This window comes from Meriones unguiculatus, chromosome 7 (genome assembly GCF_030254825.1).
Source record: "Meriones unguiculatus strain TT.TT164.6M chromosome 7, Bangor_MerUng_6.1, whole genome shotgun sequence".
NCBI classification, from domain to species: domain Eukaryota; kingdom Metazoa; phylum Chordata; class Mammalia; order Rodentia; family Muridae; genus Meriones; species Meriones unguiculatus.
In genome coordinates this window covers 89,384,499-89,405,004 of record NC_083355.1, presented here as the reverse complement: position 1 = coordinate 89,405,004, position 20,506 = coordinate 89,384,499, and the positions used below count along the sequence as shown (strand labels likewise).

Below are 20,506 nucleotides of genomic sequence, written 5' to 3'. Positions count from 1 at the left end.
GAGGAGGCACTTGCTTCTGGAGGTCAGACATCATCAATAGAGAACCCCATACATGTCTTCCTACCCCAAACGTTAGAATCCGTGCCTGATCCTTACACTCACTGCACACACTAGCAAGAGCCATTCACCATGGGAGAAATAATTTACTCAAGTTGACTTAGAAAGCATCAAGTGATGCCACATGACCACTAATGGCGAACACTGTATCTCCAGTTGCCAGCTAAGGTTAAGCTAATGAATGGCCCAGTTATCTGCACGACGTGCAGCCTAGGGTGCTGTGGCTGAGTGATTTGCTTGTGGCACTACAGAAGAGTCTCTGGGCTCCTAATCACAGAAAGAGAATAACTGCAAGGTTAACTGGACACTAAACAAGCATGGGTGAGAACCAGGGCCACAATTCTTAGTGAACAGGCACCCTATAACACAGCCTAAATCCCTCATCTGAAGGTTTTGAGGTTTCTATGCAAAAGCAGATCTCAACTAATAACAAGTTTCATCAAGAGAATTCACTAGCAAAACAATTCACTAACCAGTTTCTTAGCAACACCCCCAAACCCTTTTTACTACAGCAGGTGTATGAATAATCTTATAATTTACACATCTGATTTTCAACAACTGTAAAATAAATAAGACAAAGTTTCACAAAAAGGCCCAACTGACAAAGATGACCAATCCAGCTTGCATGCACTCAATACAGGCACCGCCAAACATAGGATCCGATACTGAAACAAGCTACAGGGCAAGCCAGCGCCTTCTTCTACTTCCTGCCAAAACGACCACCCACATATATCCCAGGGGGAAAATAAAGATGTGTTCACATTAGAGTCAATTCACATTACAGGTGAGGGGGTCTTTTTGCCTGCTTGCACTGAACAGATAAGAAGAGCTGGGGAAAACTCCCATAACCTCAGAGAAACCTGAGAAAAATAACCAACGATGAGAAAGCCGCAACTTATCTCCATCCTTGAGTGACTTACAAATCTCTTCAACTTTCAATGACTATTTTAAACATGCTTTAAACGAAATTAAGATGTGAAGAAAACATTTTACCTTTTTAATGTAAATTAAAATATCAACATTATTAGTACTAGGAAAATAAAGATTTACTTTGAGTGATGAGCACAAAACATGATTTTTCAATCATTTTGTTCCTAGCAAGTCACTGGGAACATCACTCCAAGAAAGGAAAATTACCAAGCTTCCGTCCTAACTGAAAGATTGGGGGTGAGAGTTAAAAGGAAGCAAATCAGACACTGCAGTGCCCAGGTTTGCTGCAGCCTCAGTGGTCCTGTGAGGATCAGGCCACAGCCAGGACTGGCAGTTCTCTTCCAGGAAGGCAACAGTGGGCGCTGAATACAGTGTGGGAGGCTGGCAACAGTTCCCACTTCCTCACTTAGAAGGTGCAAACTAGACCAGCCTTCTAGAAAAGACCTGGAAAGCAAAACCCCCATAAGCAAGCACAAACATTCCTCTGCTTTTCACCCATGCACAGTCAACCTGCCCTAACCCTTCAAGGTCAGACCAAGCCTCCTTTTCTAATTACCTCAGCCTCAGAACAGACGCTAGAAAACATTCAAGATGATCTGTACTGCTTTAGATGATTCCTGTATTACTTCCCAGACTGACTGGGCTATCGCCAGTGCTTTCCAGCCATCAAGGGGGCAGGGGGCAGGGTCTGAGTACAGACCTGAGCCGCTGCAGAGGCTAGTCAGCCTCCTGTCCATGCCCACAAAGGCCAGTGACTGCATCATGCTGAGGAAGGGAGAGAAACCAAGCCAACAAGTCCCCACACAGGTTAAGAGAAGACACAATTCTATAGGAAACAGCAGTATACAGAACTGTCTGTAGCAAAGAATTTAGTGAGTTTTCCTTGAAGACCAAACAGCAGCAAAGTCATTTAAACAGGAAAATAGCCATAAGGCTTATTATAGGCTTAGGACTTAAATTGCTTGGGTCAAACATCCAGAACAACACCCATATTTTATATGTACATATGTGTGCATAAATGTGTGTTTGTTTCAGACTGAGTCTACTAGATTCTGTAACTCACTATGTAAACCAGGCTGGCTTCAAAATTAGAGATCTACCTGCCTCTGCTTCTCAAAAGGTATAGGTATAAGGTTATCGTGTAATTCAAATGCTGATTTCTATACTCCCCATACCTGGTTGCAATCCTTGTTCTAAGAATCTCCTGTCTAAGTTGTATAAACACTGCTGCTGAATTGTCACCTATACACCAATAAAGCAGCTTACATCCAATCACTAAGAGGGGAAAGAAAAGGGCTGGACTTCCTGCCAGGTAGTCCAGGTAGAGGAGGAGGAGTTATAGGAGTAGGGGAATTCAGCCATGGGCAGAGGTCCAGGAGAGATCAGCAGAAAAGAGCTGGAATAGAAAATGCCATAAAGTCCGAGTACCTCAGGAGTTTACGCTGGAAAGCAAGACTAGCCTTGAGGGTTAAAAATAATTACTGCTCAGTCATTGTGCCATGAAGCTTGTTAAACAAATATAATAGAGTCTTTATTATTTGGGTGATACCTGGGTTAAGAGAGAAACTGAGAAACAAACACAATTTTATAAAAATAACTTTAACAAAAGGACTAGTATTAAAAGTGTGGTCTACTATGTTCTGCCTATAATATACTGAACATATTAAGTTGCCACCAAATTCTTAAGATTTAGTGCACTTTCTTACAAGCTTCCTGGATTGAGTACTATTACCATGTTGTATATAGCAAATCTAACACAGGCGACCATTTTGTTTCTTAGAAACACCAACTCATTATGTAGGTGAAGTTGGCTTCAAGTATATGATTGTCGTGCTTTAGCCTACAGAGTACTGGGATTGCATACACATCGCACTACATCTGGCTGAAAAGCAACTTTTATTTATTTGTTTGTTTGTTTGTTTGTTTGTTTATTGGGTTTTTTTGTTTTGTTTTGTTTTGTTTTGTTTTTTTGAGACAGGATTTCTCTGTGTAGCCTTGGCTGTCCCGAACTGACAGTCAACACCAGCCTGGTCTACAAAGCAAAAAAGCAACTTTTAAATATAAGACTATGGGTCTGAGGCTTCAGAGATAGCTCAAAAGGTAAAGTGCTTGTTATGTAAACATGATGGTCTGAGTTCAGATTCTAGAACTCACCTAAAAGCCTGGTGTGACGGTATCATGAGGATCTGAGGGCATGCTAGATCAGTAAGTCTAACTGAAATGGCAAGTTCTGGAGTCAGTCAGAATGCCCAGCTCAAGACATAACATGGGGACAGGCATAGCACACACTGTAATCCCAGCACTCAAAAGGCAAAGGCAGGGAGATCTCTGTGAGTTCAAGAGCAGCCAAGTCTACAAAGAGTTCCAGGGCAGCCAGAGTACGTAGTAGAAATAGCCTGTCTAAATCCACCCCCACACAAAAAAGATGGGGATGGTAGAGGATATCCAACCTTAATTAGCCTCCAGCCTTTTCACATGTGCCTGCTCACACAGGCATGTACAGGCCAGTTCTCTCTCTCTCTCTCTCTCTCTCTCTCTCTCTCTTTCACACACACACACACACACACACACACAAACACAAAATGATTCTGAGTCCAGGACAGTAGTGGGAGTAGTTACAGTCAGAAGAAAAAAAAAATAAGAACCTACTTGATTACTAACAGAGCACATGTATGAAAAACAAAGTCTCACAATTTAATTTCAATAAAAGACATTGATTTTTTTCCCTGTGTAGATAAAAGTGTGGTGGGAAAAAAATTTAATTTGGTTTTTAGCAAATGCTAAACATTTAAATAAAAAAATGACTCCATGAAATAAAAGAATCCTGTCTTGAGAAGACTTTCTTTGACACTGTACTAGTAGATGACAATGATTTCTGAATGAAAAATAGACAGCTACACTGTTTCTATTCCTCAAAACAACTTTCCCTTCTTTCATAAGATTCCCTGCACTCTGCCCAAAGTTTGGCCATGAGTCTCAGCATCTGCTTTGATACACTGCTGGGTAGAGTCTTTCAGAGGCCCATGATAGGCTCCTATCCTGCTTCTCATTTTCTCCTACTTCTAATGCTCATCGCATTTGTCTTTCTAAGTGAGAATTGATCATCTTACCCTGGGTCCTCCTTGTTTAGCTTCTTTAGGTGTATAGACTTTAGTATGTTTATCCTATCTTATAGGTCTAGTATCCATTTATGAGTATATACCGTGTGTGTCTTTCTGCTTCTGGGATACCTCACTCAGGATAATCTTTTCTAGGTCCCACCCTGCAAATTTCATGATTTCCTTGTTTTTAATTGCTGAGTAGTATTCCATTGTGTAAATGTACCACAATTTCTGTGTCCATTCCTCCTGGGTTGTTTCCAGGTTCTGGTTATTATGAATAAAGCTACTACAAACATGGTTGAACAAATGTCCTTGTCTACTTGAGCATATTTTGAATATATGCCTAAGAGTGGTATAGCTGGATCTTGAGGAAGCAGTATTCCTAATTGTCTGAGAAAGCTCCAGATTGATTTCCAAAGTGGTTGTACAAGAGTTAGTAAGACCTGGAGAGAACAGGAGCTCCACAAGGACCAAATAAATCTGGGCACAGGGGCTTGTCTGAGACTGATTCTCCAACCAAGGACCATACATGGATATAACAAAGAACCCCTGCTCGGACGTAGCCCATGGCAGCTCAGTATCCAAGTGGCTTCCCTAATAAGGGGAACAGGAGCTGTCTCTGGCATGAACTCTGAGGCTAGCTCTTTGACCTCCCCCTCCCCCCATGGGAGGAGCAGCCTAGCTAGGCCATAGAGGTGGACATTGCAGCCAGTCCTGGTGAGACCTGATAAACTAGGGTCAGATGGAAGGGGAGGAGGACCTCCCCTATCAGTGGTCTTAGAGAGGGACAGGGAGGAGATGAGGGAGGAAGGGTGGGATTGGGAAGGAATGAGGGAGGAAGCTGCAGCTGGGATACAAAGTAATAAACTGTAATTAATAAAGAAAATAAAAATTTAATTAAAAAGACAACTTTCCCAATCACAGAGTGCCAGAAATCGCCCAACAGCAGGAAACAATGTCAAGAATGCTATGACAGGGAGATAGAGAGATGGTTTGAAGTTTAAGAGCACTGGCTACTCTTGCAAAACAACTAGGTTCAGTTCCTAGGACCCATTGGCTGTAATTCCAGTTCCAGGGGATCTGATACCCTCTTCTGGCTTCTGTGGGCACCAAACACACTTGTGGATAGACAAAACACTTAGACATGTTGTGTTGATTTGGACTTACTGGGTATTCAAATGTTAACTGCTTGCCCCCCAAGATCCTTACTGCTATGAGCAAATTCTCATGTATCCAAAATGACTTGTTGTGTGAACCTTGCCTCCAAAATTATCCCTGATTGGCTACCAAAGTTACCTACAGCCTGGGCTGGGCAGAAGAGAACATGTAAAGCTGAGCTTCCCAGGCTTGGTCTCACCGAAGAACCCTGAGGGGGAAGGGAGGAAGAAGAAAGAAAGGAGCAGACTGCTGTAGGTTAGTGTGAACCAGGAAACAAGGCCCAGAGCAGCTTGCACTGAGACCTGGCATGATGGAGCAGAAGCAGCCCAAATGGAACATGTGCAAGTATTTATGAGGATTTTGGCTGGGAAATAGACAAGATGGCTTAGAGGTTACTATCTGTCCAGCTCCGGAGTTTTAAGGCTTATAATAAATTAAACAGGTCTCTGTTCAGGTCTCTGTTTGATCTTTTATTTTTAAAATAGTGGTTAAGGAATAACTGCTGCCATATTAATAACCAGCAATAGTTAATATTAATAGACTAATTCCTTTTCCATATGCCTTAATAATTATGTGAATCAATTACTAATTCCACAAAATTACAAACAAAAACAAACAAAAAACAAAAGAAAGAATGATACAATAGGGTCTCTAAGACCCAACGCTGGGTCACAAGGAAACAGAGCATGACTAAGCTTCCTGAGGAGGCTCCCGGTGACACGGTACTGTTTCAGAGGACTGCTGCAGTCAATATGGAGGAGATGTCTCTTCTGTAACCACTGCTACAAATATATAGCAGTAGAATGACAAATTGGTCAGTTTAGAAGGCCCAGAAGGAAGTTTCGTAGGTCACTAGCTACTGGTTCAGTGCAGAAAAATGTACAGATGAAGTTTGCCCAAAGCCTGTGTCCTGACCACAGGATGAAGACTCCTGAAGGAGGCAGCTCATGGTTGACAACACCCTGAGGGACTCCAAACCTGCACAGGATTCAGGGCAGCAGACCACGCAGCCCAGGAAAGAGCTGTGGAGAGCCCCCACGTTGATGCAGACTCACTGGCCATTTGGTGGCTGAAGTGTTTTAACACGCTGGGACGCCCACTAACACATCTTCGACATTGTCCATGACCAAAACCACTGCTTTGCAGTGCCCTTCATCCCTTCTAAATCTCCTCATGACTGTACAGTGTGTGATGTCTGCATTTTTTGGAAGTTAAAAAGCACACAAGTCAAACATGGTAGAACACAGATGCAATCCCCGTGGGAGGTGAAGGCAGGAATGAGGGGTTCAAGGCCAGCCTCAACTACAAGGCAAGTTCAAGGCCAGCCTCAGACACAGAAGACCCATCTCAACAGAAAACAAAAGCATATGAAAAGCATGTGATACGTACGTGATAAAAGTACAAACAGATGGGAATAATGAGCAAAAGCAGAGCAGGGGTTCCCTGGGGCCAGAGAAAGGGAGTACAGGTTTTTAACTGCTTGATATGACTGACAAAATTCTGATGTACTACAGAAGGGATGAATGGGTTATCTGTTATGCTCTTCAACCCACACACAATTTTTTAATCTGAAACATCCATATTAAATTTAAAAAAAAAAAAAAACAAGTGTTGAGAACATAAGTGTAATGTGTTCTAAAGAAAAACAGAACAGGCCCATACAGCCTGCAGACATGGTTTCTCAAGAACATGGCTCGTGCCTGCGGCCCAAGACCCTTCCTACCATCCGCCAGCTGAGTAAGAGGTAGAAGCTTCTGGGTGAAAACGAAAAGGAGAGAATCTGAAAGTGCTGTCTTTATCCTCACATTTTTGAAAACTAACTCACTACAGCTAACTCCCGCTGAGAGCCAAGAGGATGCCAGTCACCACCGCGCCAGTTTAATTTAATGGTATTATTTTGCCTTGCTTTGCAATTACTCCCACATTCCCTGGGGGAAACTAATGGATTACTAAAAATAAAATGGGGATTAAGTGAATCATTCGGATGTTTTGGCTCCTAACTCAAACTGGCTTTAACATAAAGGAAATGGCTTGGCTCAAATACTGGATGTCCCGAGAAGGGACAGGCTTCAGGGCTGGTTGCCCTAGATTCTGGATTCTGGACTCTGTCTTCCACCCTGTGTGGCCTTCTTGCTCAGGCTGAGAGTCAGCAGTCTGAAGCCACTCAGACCTCACAGCAGCACAGCGAACAGCACAGCGACATGCAGAGGCTTCCGAAACCGCTGCCGGCAGCTCCCGGCACACCTGCCGCAGGGTCTCACAGCTGGAACAGGAGCACAGGGCTGCCTGAGGCCATCCCGCCCAGCCAAGCATTGCCCCGACTGGACGATGGAGCCAGAGCTGGCAAACCAGCTGAGGACAGGCAGTTTGGGACTACAGCTCACCAGGCCCACCCTCCAGCTGCAGTCAGTTTCTCAGACCCATAGCACAGAGAATAAAAATAGACGGCATGTGTGAAATTACTATCGACCTAATGACCACACTGCTAGCTATTACAGGAAGTAGTCCAGACGAATACTGTGTGTACAGAACATGAAAGAAACGAGTAGCATAAAGTATTTGTATATAAAACTAAAAAATAAAAATAAAATAAAACCCCAGAAGATGAAGTGAACTGCCCTTTGAAAGGGGGAAGTAAGGGTTTCTCTTACTTTTATATTTTATTCCGTGCAATGAGAAACTTAAAACATACATGCTGGGGTGTAACTAACCAATGGTCCACTTGCACGCATGCATCCTGGGGTTTCCATCCCCAGAAAGAGATTCAAACACAGGGAGCCAGCACTTTGCAGCGCTAAGCATGGCCCAGCTACTTACTGTGTTCTGGCGCCATGGCCACAGACTTAAGACAGCAGCACCCGCACTAACCACACACAACCTGCCGAACAAAGAAGAGAAGCTCTGTCAGAGCAAAAGAAATGCCACTAAGACCACAACGCTCACATAATCATCTTTGAAATGCACAGGCTAGCCATCCTGAAGGAAGTAGCATACATTAGGCAAGAGGTGGAGGCGTCTACAATACTAGAGTATTATAAATATTTCTATGGTCATCGGTGTCAGCTGTAGATCCAGCTTTTGTTGTTATTGTTTTGGTTTTTTGTTTTATTTTATTTTGTTTTGTTTTGTTTTGAGACAGTATCTCTCTCTATTATCCTGACTGTCCTGGAACTCCCTATGTAGAACAGGCTGGCCTCAAACTCATAAATATCCTTCTCTGCCTCTGAAATGCTGGAATTAAAGGTGTGTGCTACCAAGCCCAGCTTAGACTTCCATTTTTTTCAACATTATTCTCATTTATGTGAACATGTCTGTGTTAAGTACATGTGGTGGGTGCCTGTGGAGGCTAGTAAGGGGCTCTGGATCCGCTGAAGCTGGAGTTGCAGGAGTTGCAGGGTCTGTGACTGATGTGGGCCTGGGAACAGATGGGCTCTCTGCAAGAGCAGAGGGCTCTTAACTGCTCAGGGGTTTCTCCAGCCCCAGATCGAAACTTTCAAAAAGCAAAATAAGCAACGCCTTTCAACTGAGTAATATTGCTCTGGATTTCTAAAACAAAAAGGGAAAAATATTAAATGGACCTCAAAGAGTGTGTAGCTTTAAAAGAGAACATAAGAAGGTAAGAAGCATGTTAGCCTGACCTCTACAACACTCAATTAACCTATTCCTAAAGCCTCATAAACCTGGGTAAATCAGCTTTGATTTCTAAATCTCGAAACGCAAGGATTTAAGGAAACAGTCCTGAGCAGGGGGAAAAAAAGGTGCACACATCTGCTTCAAAAAAGAGTCTTTGACACTGGAATGAATTTTAATATTCACAAATGAAAATATGAAAAGTGTCAGTCCAGGCATGGTGGTACACACCTGCAATCCCAGCACTCAGGGAGGTAGAGGCAGGAAGATCTCTGTGAGTTCAAGGCCAGCCTAGTCTACAAAGCGAGTCTAAGGCTACACAGAGAATCTCAGTCTGGAAACAAACAACAACAAATATATATAAAGTGTTGTCTTGTGCAGCCTGGATATCTCAATAACAGTATAGCAGGAGACCATGTTGGTGACATGTCCTAGAAATTTGGAAGGCTGAGTAGTTAGAGGCCATGATAGGTAACACTGCCACAAACACAGAGAACATTAATAAGAGCATAAAACACAATAACAAATCACACTCTAAATTAAAAGGGCCTTATGATGGTTAGTTTTAAATGTCAACTTGCCAAAACATAGAATTACCTGCAAAGAAAGTTTGAATTGAGCAACTGTTTAGATCAGACTGGCTTGTGGGCATGTCTGTGGGGGATTGCCTTGACTGTTTAACTCAGACCATTGTGGGCAACACAGGTCCCTGATCTGGGAGCTCTGAACCACAGAAGATACGAGAAAAGGCTAAAAGAGAGAAGCAGGTCGATTAGGTGCATTCACTTCTCTCTGCTCTTGACTATGGTGTCTTGCTGCATTACTAATGGTTTGTTTACAAAGTCTGCAGGGCTGTGAGAGGGAAGCTGGAAGCCCCAAAACAGAATATGACATTAACAACACATTTATCCACCACCAAAGACATTCCAAATACATGAAGAATGGCCACAAATAAGACCGGCAACAAAAAGACAGGCAACCAAATCAAAATAGCCGGTATACATCTGGAAACACACTGAGCCTCATTCATCACTATCACAACGCATGTAAAATTGCTATGGCATCATGTCCCACTAACAAAGTATAGGCGCTGGCTACAATGGCTAAAATATAAAACTCAGACCATATTATATAGGAGATGAAATTCCCAGAAGAAAGAGCCACGTCCGTGGTAAAGCTTTCACGAAATTGGTAGGAGGGTTGTGATGTTACAGATTCAAGGCTGAATCGCTCAAGCTGCCTTTGGTCTCCTCAGTGGCCACCTATTTCTTGTCCACCTCTGCCTGTCTGAACACCAGTTTGACTATCAGTGGAAACTGGAATGTATCAAGAGGCTAGCAGGTCTCATCAGCCCCAAACTAAGAATGTCATCAGTGAGCATCTGAGCCTTATAAGACTTACCCTCTGCTGTAACCTACTTACCTGAACTCTCCATCAATGTATTTGAAAAGTGGCTTGATTTATTCCTTTCTTTTATTCCGTAAAACCCCATGAAACTGTTACCACACATGGCCAATTTCTTGAGGCCACCTGAACCTGTGGTCCTAAGCCACAGACATTGTTATTTGACTCAAGAATAAACTAACCCTCTCTTCCTTTGAGGTAAGAGCTGTATTTGCATCAAAAGACATTTAGGATGTAAACAACTTAATTCTCATGCATTGCTGGTATGTGAAAACTGGAAAACTGTGTATTTAACAATGCAGACTACAAATACACCCAGTCTCCCTGTCTGCTAGGAATGCACACACACAGAGGTCCCCACAAAACTCTAAGAACACTAAAAGGAACACTAAGAGGCAGAACCTAATAACAAAGCATAAAGGGGCACATCGCGGAGTGGTATACAGGAGGGATCAATCAAACATCTCTGTGAATGCCTAGACAGTAGTTTATGATTCGCTGGCCAGAAGGTCTCTGTCCAGTCATATCTATTGAGCCCACCTCTGAAGTACAAAAGCAGGCATAGACCATGAGTTTGTATATTCCAATAAAATCTTATTGACAAACACAGATAGCCAACTTATACAGTGAACTCTTGTCTGCTATAGAGCAAGGAGGGAGGCGGTGGACCGGAGCAAGGCAAGGCTGATGAGCATCATGTCTCCCCGGTAGGCTCACACAGGAACCCAGACTCAAGGACTGCCATGATTCCTCTCTGTGTTCCAAACAGGCAAGGCTGGGGCCGGGGCTAACAAGGTTCTCTTAACTCAGGGCTATCAGCACAGTTATGTTTGATAGGAAAACTTTGGTGTCTGTTTCTGATTCACCTGTCTTCATTTTGGACAGAAGACAGAGCATTTGTTATCCTGGGAGGATGTAGTCTGTGGCCCTCACAAGTTGTAGAGCGAAGCCTGTGTCCCAGCAGCATCTGAACAGAAACAAGCCTTCTTGCCAGCTGCACCCAGACTTGGAGAATGAGTGACGATCACACAGACACAGGGACAGCAGAAGGTGAATGCCATAGAGAGGAGAAAGGAGAGTAGCAGGTGAAAAAGCAAAGAGCCACTGAAATAAGGCCCTGTACTTTAATATTGTCTGCTGAAAGCCGCACACAGTCCAAAGCAGCATTAGCAGTTGGGAAAGATGGCTGCAAGGTCACTGATCTTGACTTGTGGCTGAAAGCACTGACTACGTTAAAGGTTGTAAGGCTTTTAAAGGACTGAAGCAAACATACTTCCAGTACCACAGTTTCTCCCAATCTTGATGGGGGCAGAAATTTTCGACTTTTCAAGTAAGAAACAAACCTGACTAGTTGTGACCACTAGGCCTGCCAGCTTTCAACAGTTCCTGTATCTTGGGTTCATTTCATCATTAAGTGTGATAATGCATTTACCATAACCTTTAATCCAATACTGTAATTTCCTGAGTGGCAAGCAAATGATTAGGAGAAGCAGAGATTATGCAGAAGCCAGGGACCACAGACCACAGACCCCATGGTACAAAACACATTCATTCCAGTGGAATTCATCAAGAGAGGAATGAAGAGATATGCCAAAATGCCCAGATGGGAATGGATCTGATCGCTCCACTGCACAACTGACACCAGCAAGAATGTGGAATGCCCCAGAGGCTACAACCAGAAGAATGAAGTCCCAGGACATCGACTCAAACTGTAGAAGCAAGGGGACTCTGGCCATCTGCCACCCTTCCCTACAGCAGGCCTGCTGCAATAGGAGACCTTCACTGAAGGGCGTCCTCCTATGCCTTAAGGAATGCGCCCAGCTCCAGAAAGACAAAACATTAAGATCTGAAGAAGCTGGCTAAGTAGGCCACACCAGCAGTACTATGACCACATCCCATTTCCTTTGACCTGTTTCTTCTGAAGGAGCCAGGGACACATAAAATTTCTATTAAGTATAATACCTGCATGTCTTTCTCTCGTTAATCCACCTTTCAATACAGGCGCCGGAGCCATGATCATAGCAGTTGGTAGGAAAAAGCAATGTGCCTCCCAAAAACACGAAGAGAAACTTCAGCACAGTGTGACCCCGGAAGCCGAAAACTAGAACCCACCGTAATGTGTGCCCACATCAGGAGGATAATTAAAAAGTTCCATACAACAGAACATCAGCAACAAGAAAAGGAAAGAGCATCACCTGCTTTCAGCCAGTGCCACCATCTGCTCTTACAGTCACATCATCATGTATTCAGTTTTTAACTCTTCACTGCTGCTATTTTTACTGCTATCAGCTATTGCCATAACTTATATGGTAGCCCAATCTGTCTGGAATTGAACAGTAAGAACTTCAAGATAGCCCACAGGTCATTTGCAACTCTATCATTTTCGAATCAAGCCCTTAATTCCTGAAATCAGATGGTTCAAAGTCTTTGTCTGTACTTTCCTACCCGAACAGTACTCATTTCTCCAAAATGGTTCCTTTCTCCAAGAATGGCATTTACAAATAAAAATTCAGATGTGTGGGGCCGTGGTTGCTAATGTATACTTGTCGGCATTCTCACTGGATGAAGAGAGGGCCATGCATGCATCTGTGCTTCCCCACGCATTTATATTTATATGCTACCTATCAATTTATCACCTATCATCCATTATCTTTATTATCTGTCTGTCTCTCATAACTACAGCTGTTTTTAGAAACTCAACAAGCTATGCCTAAATCTTACATTACAAAGAAAAGACCAAGAAGACTGCCAGTTCTCCATAATAAAGTCAGAAGGACTTCAGTCTTCCCCCTCAACTATTACCACACAGCAAGGATGTCACATTAATGCAGAAACTGAATTATTTCATAATGCTACTTACACACATCTATTCATCTGTGTGACTATTGCACTGAATTTCCATTCCACCTTTTATCTAAAAATAAGCCCCAATTTAACCTAACTTTCATGTGAATGGCAAGATTATAAAAATTTTGTTAGGGTTGTTAGGGGCTGGAGAGATGGCTCAAAGGTTAAGAGCCCTGTCTGTTCTTCCAAAGGTCCTGAGTTTGATTCCCAGCAACCACATGGTAGCTCACAACCATCTATAATGAGATATGGTGCCCTCTTCTGGCCTTCAGTCAATATGCAGGCAAAACATTATACACATAATAAATACATCTTTAAAAAACAACTTTTGTTAGATAATAAAAGGTAATCTTCAGCTTCATAAAAGGCAAACAATACAAAACAGAAAGACCACAAGCACTAATATTAAGTTCTCTCAATGTTATTACAATACAGGAATTGTTTAAGGTGGCATGATAAAAACAGCAAGTCATAAGCAACAACTGATCACATTAACAAGATGAGTAACTGCGTGTGAAACTCCTGAACATGCAGAAGAGGTAAATGATTGGACAGAAATACAGAAGCTGTAAAGGAAAGGAAAACCAGGAAGCGATAGCAAGTTTAACAACTGGAGACACCAGAAGGGGTGGGGGGATTTTGCCTCCTATTCCCAAAAACCTGGCTTCAAGCTACAGCACCACCAAAACCAAACACACAAAACCCAAATAAACCAAAAAGCAAGCGACCGGACAACCAGAGATAGAACCTTCATACACCTATCACTTGACTTAATTCTATCCAGATGAGGGTGATGCAAAGACGTACAACAACGAGATGCTCCAGTGCTCTGGAGCACAAAGAGGCAGTCACCGGGACAGAGCCGTGAGAACACTCTCACTCTGCCAGGCTCCTGTAAACAGGCTCTCTTCAAAGAGAAGGACAGAAGCTCAGCTCCGAGGAACCACAGTGACCTTTGTGGACATTCAGCTTTACGGTTCACTGTTAGACACAGTGAAGGAGACATCGCGAGAGAACTCCTTCGTGTAGTAAGTTTACCAACCTCAAAGGTGATCTGTCTGGTATGATCGGAGCCTAGCTGTCTTCCCGTGAGGCACAAGGTCTAACAGGTACAGGAGCCTGGCCACCACTAGACTAGGTTCACACACTCAGCAGCCAAGAAGTCACCCTAAAGGGTTTCTTGGACCCTTTACAGTGAACAGATGCTAGTAATCTGAAAGAATTATGAGCCACATATTTCAGTTTGGCATCAAAAGTTAGTATTTTTTTACGGCTTAAATGACTACAATGGTGTTCAGAATTCAGATTATGGGCTGTATTTTACACATGTGACAGCAGGTACAGAATTCTAAGGCAGATGAGCACTGCAAAGGGACAGCAGGGGCAGCCAGGCTGATTCACTCCTAATTCATCTTGTTTGCCTTCTAACTAACAGCAGTGATTGGAAAAGTGCAACTTCACGGGCCAGAGACAAGATTTTCACTGTTAAGTAGAAGTGAGAGCTTTGCTTATGGAAGAGGCAATTATTCAGGGCAACAGAAGAAATAAACTGTTACGGAGTACACTAGATGGATGCTTTGGCAAACCATTAGTTCAATCCTCAAGGGTACACAGCAAGTATCAGCCAAACAGTCACTGAATTTATTAATATGATTTGGGATAGGAATTCTCCATTCTGCTCTCAGAACACATGAATAAATCACAAGCAATGTTTGCTTTCCTCTCTACAGTAACAACTGTGCATTTGGCATGAATTCTAAATAATCAGGTTCTTTATGAAAAACTTGAAATCCAGCCAATATACGAACCCCTCACTAAAAATAAGCACGAGGAAACAGGCTCAAATCCTAACTGTCCTATTTACTTAAAGGGGGCATCTCTCAGGAAAGCTGGTTAGCAGCGCTGTGTATGTTCTCCAGTCAGCAAAGCACAACAGGTGCTAGAGTTTCCCTGGAGCACGAACAATTGACAGGTTGACTGAGGGTGTCAGCACCTCAAGATCAGCATCACAGACTTCCTAACCAATCACATAGTGTCTTTCTACCCAGATTAGGGCTGGAATCAGTATGATCTAAGTATTTCATTACTTGGCCAAACACTAATCTAGAATTTGGGGACATAACTCAGTCTTTGGCATATGTGATGTCCTTGGGTTTCCAAGGACAGCACACAGACGAGGACAAACCCCACTCATCCACCTGTCAGGATGAAGGTGCTTTAGATGTGGTTAATGCCAACAACAGTGAGTTATGTGGCTGGCCCTCCTCCAATTCAATCTGCTAAAAGGCCAAAAAGGCCCGCGAAGGGCAAGGAAGTCCTGCCTCGCGTTTGCAGCATGGCCTACCTGCATGGCTAGTCTCTGCTACTAACCACCCCAAACACCTACTGCAATTCTTCCAATCAGTAATATGATCTTAATCTCTCTATATGCATGCATATACATTTCTACACAAATACTATCTCTCAAGCATGTAACTACAGGTTCTGTTTTTCTAATGTACCTTGACTGATGAAAAACTTTTCATCTTCTCACACCCCAACTAATTCCAGCACTCTATGTGTGAGGGTTTTCCTCCACCAACCAACTCCATAAGCCTTGATCCCACTGGATACCAATCCCATAATTAATTCAATGTTCCTACTGTGCATCTGCCGTTGGCTTAGATGTCATAACAACACCACTCCCATTTCAGAAGCCAACCATGAGGCCAGTTCTCTGTACTTGTGACAGGGGTTATGTAAACTAGGTCTCCACATTCCCTCCTAGGGTTTAGTAATTTCTTAGGATGGCTCACTGAACTCAAGGAAGCAATTACCTGCAATTACGGTTTGTTACAAAGGGAACAACTGAGAAAAAGCCAAATGGAAGACATGACAGGATGCCGGGCAGAGGGAGGGAAGCCTTCGCTCCACATCTTTATGTGTGCAACAGCGAAGAACCCATCTCCCAGGGATTCTTTCAGAGGAGGAGGCTTCATAAACCAGGTGTGGCTAAACCGCTGGCAACAGCGGTTTAACAATTCAACCCCACAAAGCCACACAGTTGACTCCTAGCCAGACCCATTCTAAACACAAACAGTTGTGCAGCTACCAGTCATTGAATCAACAGGCACAAAGATCTTTAATACTCTTGAACTGAGCTAGAAACTCTGGTGTTAGAAAATTCTGAGAGAGTACATGGGCACTGCTGAAGACAAAACGCAGTGTGGCTGAGACCAGTGACCGCATATGGGAGGAGGAACCTTCAAACATATTTCCCTGGTGAACTCAGAGGAGGTACCACTCACAGCAGGCGCTGGGCGACAGTGATGACTATGATAGTCCTCTGTCTCAGAGACGCCTGTGGTGTTAGCCCTTAGTGGGGATGACAGGAACCCTTGGGATTAGAGAAGCTGAACAATATTCAGATGACTTGAGAGTGAGTTTAGCTTTAGCTGACAGCTTCACTTAGAAGACAGGGAAGCCTGCATTATGGAAAATCCAGTGCACCCAACCTGGCCTGCCCAAGCTCTGTACCTCAGCAATCAAGGGCCAATACATATTACCTTGCGAAGAGTCCTGACAAGAAGGAACTAAACCTTTAGGTCCACCTTTAACTACAGATAAATCAATGTACAGTGACTATACCACCATTCCATAGAAATTAAAAATGAGGAAATAAGTAATTCAAGAATGACTAAATTCATACAAGAAAATAAAGATCATGGGGCCGAGGAGATGGCTCAGAGCTTAAGAACACCGTCTACTCTTCCAAAGGTCCTGAGTTCAATTCCCGGCAACCATATGGTGGCTCACAACCATCCATAGTGAGATCTGGTGCTCTCTTCTGGTGCACAGGCACACATGCAGAATGCTGTATAAGTAATAAATAAATTAAAAAAAAAAAAGAAGAAAATAAAGATCATGCTTTTAAAAGCCAACACATTTACTTAAATTCAAAGAACCAAACACGCCTTTAGTTCCAGCACTCAGGAGGCAGAGGCAGGAGGATCTTTGTGAGTTCGAAGCCAGCCTGGTCTAAGTGAGTCCAAGAGAGCCAGGGCTATTACACAGAAAAACCCTGTCCAAAGAAAGAAAAGAGAAGAGAAAGAAGAGAAGAGAAGAGAACAGGAGGGGAAGGAAGGAAGGAAGGAAGGAAGGAAGGAAGGAAGGAAGGAAGGAAGGAAGGAAGGAAGGAAGGAAGGAATTTAAAGAACCAGACAATCATAAAAGAGAAAAGAAGATTACAATAAGAATGATCACTGGGAAATAAACATATGAAGGGAGGGTCAACTGGAACCACTCCTCGTGGGAACACCAAACAGGAATCATTGCTCTCTCCTCTCTATCAGATTTCCCCTTTGGTTTTTTCTCTTTGGTATAAACCTCCTCTGGCTTATAAAAAACTCTTTTCCTAATATAGATCTCTCTCCAAATAAACTGATGGCTTATCTGGTATCAATAATGTTTTGGAACTTTCTAGGTAATTCAGTATCAACTATAAAGAAATATGAAAAAGAATGAAGTAACAGAAGAATGGCGATGGTAAACAACCCACTACTTCATGTAACGTCTTGCTTCTTAAAAAGATACAAAGTAAGAATATAACAGGAAAGAAAATGTTCTATGTGGTCAGTCCAAGAATGGAAACACTTAAAAAAAAAAGTAGCTATTATACTGCAGTGAACAGACTTATAAAACAGTATTTTCATCTTTCTATGTTGTTTTAACGAAATATACAAAATTGGAAGAAAATATAGTAGTCATCATGTGATCATAAAACTGACAGAGACGAAGAGGATACAGTGACAGTGTCCCAGAATGGCAACAGCGCCCTAAGGAGAGCCAGTGCCACAAAGCAGTGACAGTGAAACTTCACAAAGAACCAGCAAGGAGACCATCAGCTTTAGAAACTTAACAAAGTAGATGCGGATGCAGGAAAGAACAGTTTCAGGAGGATGCAAAAACATGATGACTATGTAACAAAGATGAGGCATTGTCTGTGGGCATTCTAAGCAACAGAGGGGAGCTCGAGGCAGGCAACATGGAAAAGAAAAGAGTAATTCACAGCAGGGCTGGGGGGGGCAGGACACAATGATGGCTCAAGGCATAGGGGCTGGAGGCTGAGTTCATTAGTTCAGAGTACCTGCTGCTCTTGCAGAGAACCCAGCCCCACAAAGCAGCTCACAACCATTTCTAACTCTCTGGTCTGAGGGCGTCCAATGCTCTCTTTCTTCTGATTTCTGCAGGCATCAGGCACACACACATACATATGCAGGCAAACACTCATATACATAAAACAATTGTTAAAAATAAAGGCTCAGGAAAGATTGTCAAATGGTCAGTAGAGAGGAAAAACTGTAAACAGGAATGGGAGGGGAACTGGGAAAATGGAGTTGGTTCTGTAGAACAGACTGGAGTCACAAGCTATAGCAGCTTTGCTTCATTACTCTGTCCTTAAGAAAAACTCAACTATGTCTTCAAAATGTATTTCATTGAACATATTCTTTGTTTGTTTGTTTGTTTAGGAGACAGAGTTTCACTATGTAGCCCTGGTTAACCTGGAAGTCACTATGTACACCAGGTTATATCTGGCCTCCAGCTCAGATATTTATTCCCTTTGACGTAATTAAAGGTATGCACCACTACCCCAAGCTTCTTCACATCTTTTTTTTTCCTTTTAATGATTGCATCTTTATTTTTTCCAATGTTAATTTCTTCATTTTTTATAATTTATCCACTTTATATCCAGATTGTTGCTCCCTCCCTTGTTTCCTCCCAGTCCCACCCTCCCTCCTTCTTCTCTCCCCCCACCCCCAGTCTACAGAAAGGGGAGTCCTCCTCCCCTACCATCTGACCCTAGCCTATCAAGTCTCATCAGACTGCCTGGATCCTCCTCCTCTGTGGGCTGACAAGGCCTCCTTGCCAGGGGTTAGTGATCAAAGAGCAGGCAACCAAAGCCATGTCAGATAACCCCTAAACACAATGATTAGAAAATATCCCCAAAACTACTTCACCAAGAAGGAAATCAAGTGTTCAAGTGAAATGTGTTAAGCAGGATTCATGATCTTCATTTGTGTGCATGAGCAAACTGAATAAGGGTCATGAATATCATTTCATCAAATAATCGGTAGTCTAACTGAAACGCATCTTTTATGGTTTTGTAAACCAAAAATACACTAGCTTGAAATTTGTCTTGGTTATTATTTTGTGTTCTGTGGTAAGTTACCTAAGTAACATGAACAAGGAGGCTGTAAAGGCAGGAAGGTGCCATTTCATGTGCTGACACCAGAAAAGCTGGAGGTTCCCAGCTGAACCCAAAATGAAACAACTGTATTGGAGAAGCAAATGTTTATCCTGGCACCAACAGAGTTCTCTCTCAACTTCAACACCACCCAAATAAGATACATCCTATGACTTGTCACCTCAGTACAGCCTTACTTTTAAAAGCTACATTTTTATTCTAAACAACATCCTATTTTGTATCTTACCAAGAAGTAGAGTCTGGCACCTTCCTGCCTTTACAACCTCCTTGTTCATGTTACTTAGGTAACTTACCACAGAAAACAAAACAATAACAAAGACAAATTTCAAGCTAGTTTATTTTTGGTTTACAAAACATAAAATATGCATTTCAGTTAGACTACCGAATATTTGATGAAATGATATTCATGACCCTTATTCAGCTTGCTCATGCTCATAAATGAAGATCATGAATCCTGCATCACACATTTCATAACGTTCCCCTGCCTGACACTATGTTGCAGCACAGGAAAATATATCTGAGAAGGGAAAAAGGAGACAATTTAAGGTGCCACACTTTTATCTAAACACAATAAACTATGACAAATGGTTTTCTACTGAGCAGAACACAGAGGCAAAATAGTTTTATAAAAGAATATTAAACTTGGGAGCTTAAATAGCTCAACAGTTAAAACATTTGCTGCTCCTACAGAAGACCTCAGTTCAGTTCCCACCAATTGCATGGTCGCTCACAACTGCCTGTAACTCCATTTCCTGGCACCTGATACTTTTTTTTTTTTGGGGGGGGGGGTGGGTGAGGCTCAGCCTCTTAAGGTTGAAGAAACATACATGGCGCACATACATCCATACAGATACACACATACATATCAAGTAAAACTAAGCTTGACTGGAGATTTACTTCATTAGTTAAGAGTACCTGCTGCTCTCGCAGAGAACCCAGGTTGGATTCCCAGCACCCACAAAGCAGCTCACAACCATTTCTAACTCTCTGGTCTGTGGGCATCTAATGCTCTCTTTCTTCTGATTTCTGTAGGTATCAGGCACACACACCACCTATAATCCTCCTGAGCAGTAGAGGTAGGAGTAGATGTTTACGTTACCTTAGACTACACCAAAAGTTTGAGGCCTGAGCTACA

General features: G+C 42.7%; 1 protein-coding gene across 12 annotated transcripts in view; it reads right to left on the bottom strand.

The window, feature by feature from the left end:
- The window catches only part of Sipa1l1 (signal induced proliferation associated 1 like 1), a 290,762-nt gene that overhangs the window by 146,249 nt on the left and 124,007 nt on the right, over nt 1-20,506 (bottom strand). For 10 of the 12 annotated variants that reach the window (XM_021653798.2, XM_021653855.2, XM_021653864.2 and 7 more), the window contains one exon: nt 8,064-8,124. The exons of the other annotated variants lie outside the window; for them this stretch is intronic. The gene's annotated coding sequence lies outside the window, so the exon portion shown is untranslated. The remainder of the gene's footprint in view (nt 1-8,063; nt 8,125-20,506) is intronic. 12 annotated transcript variants of the gene reach the window in all.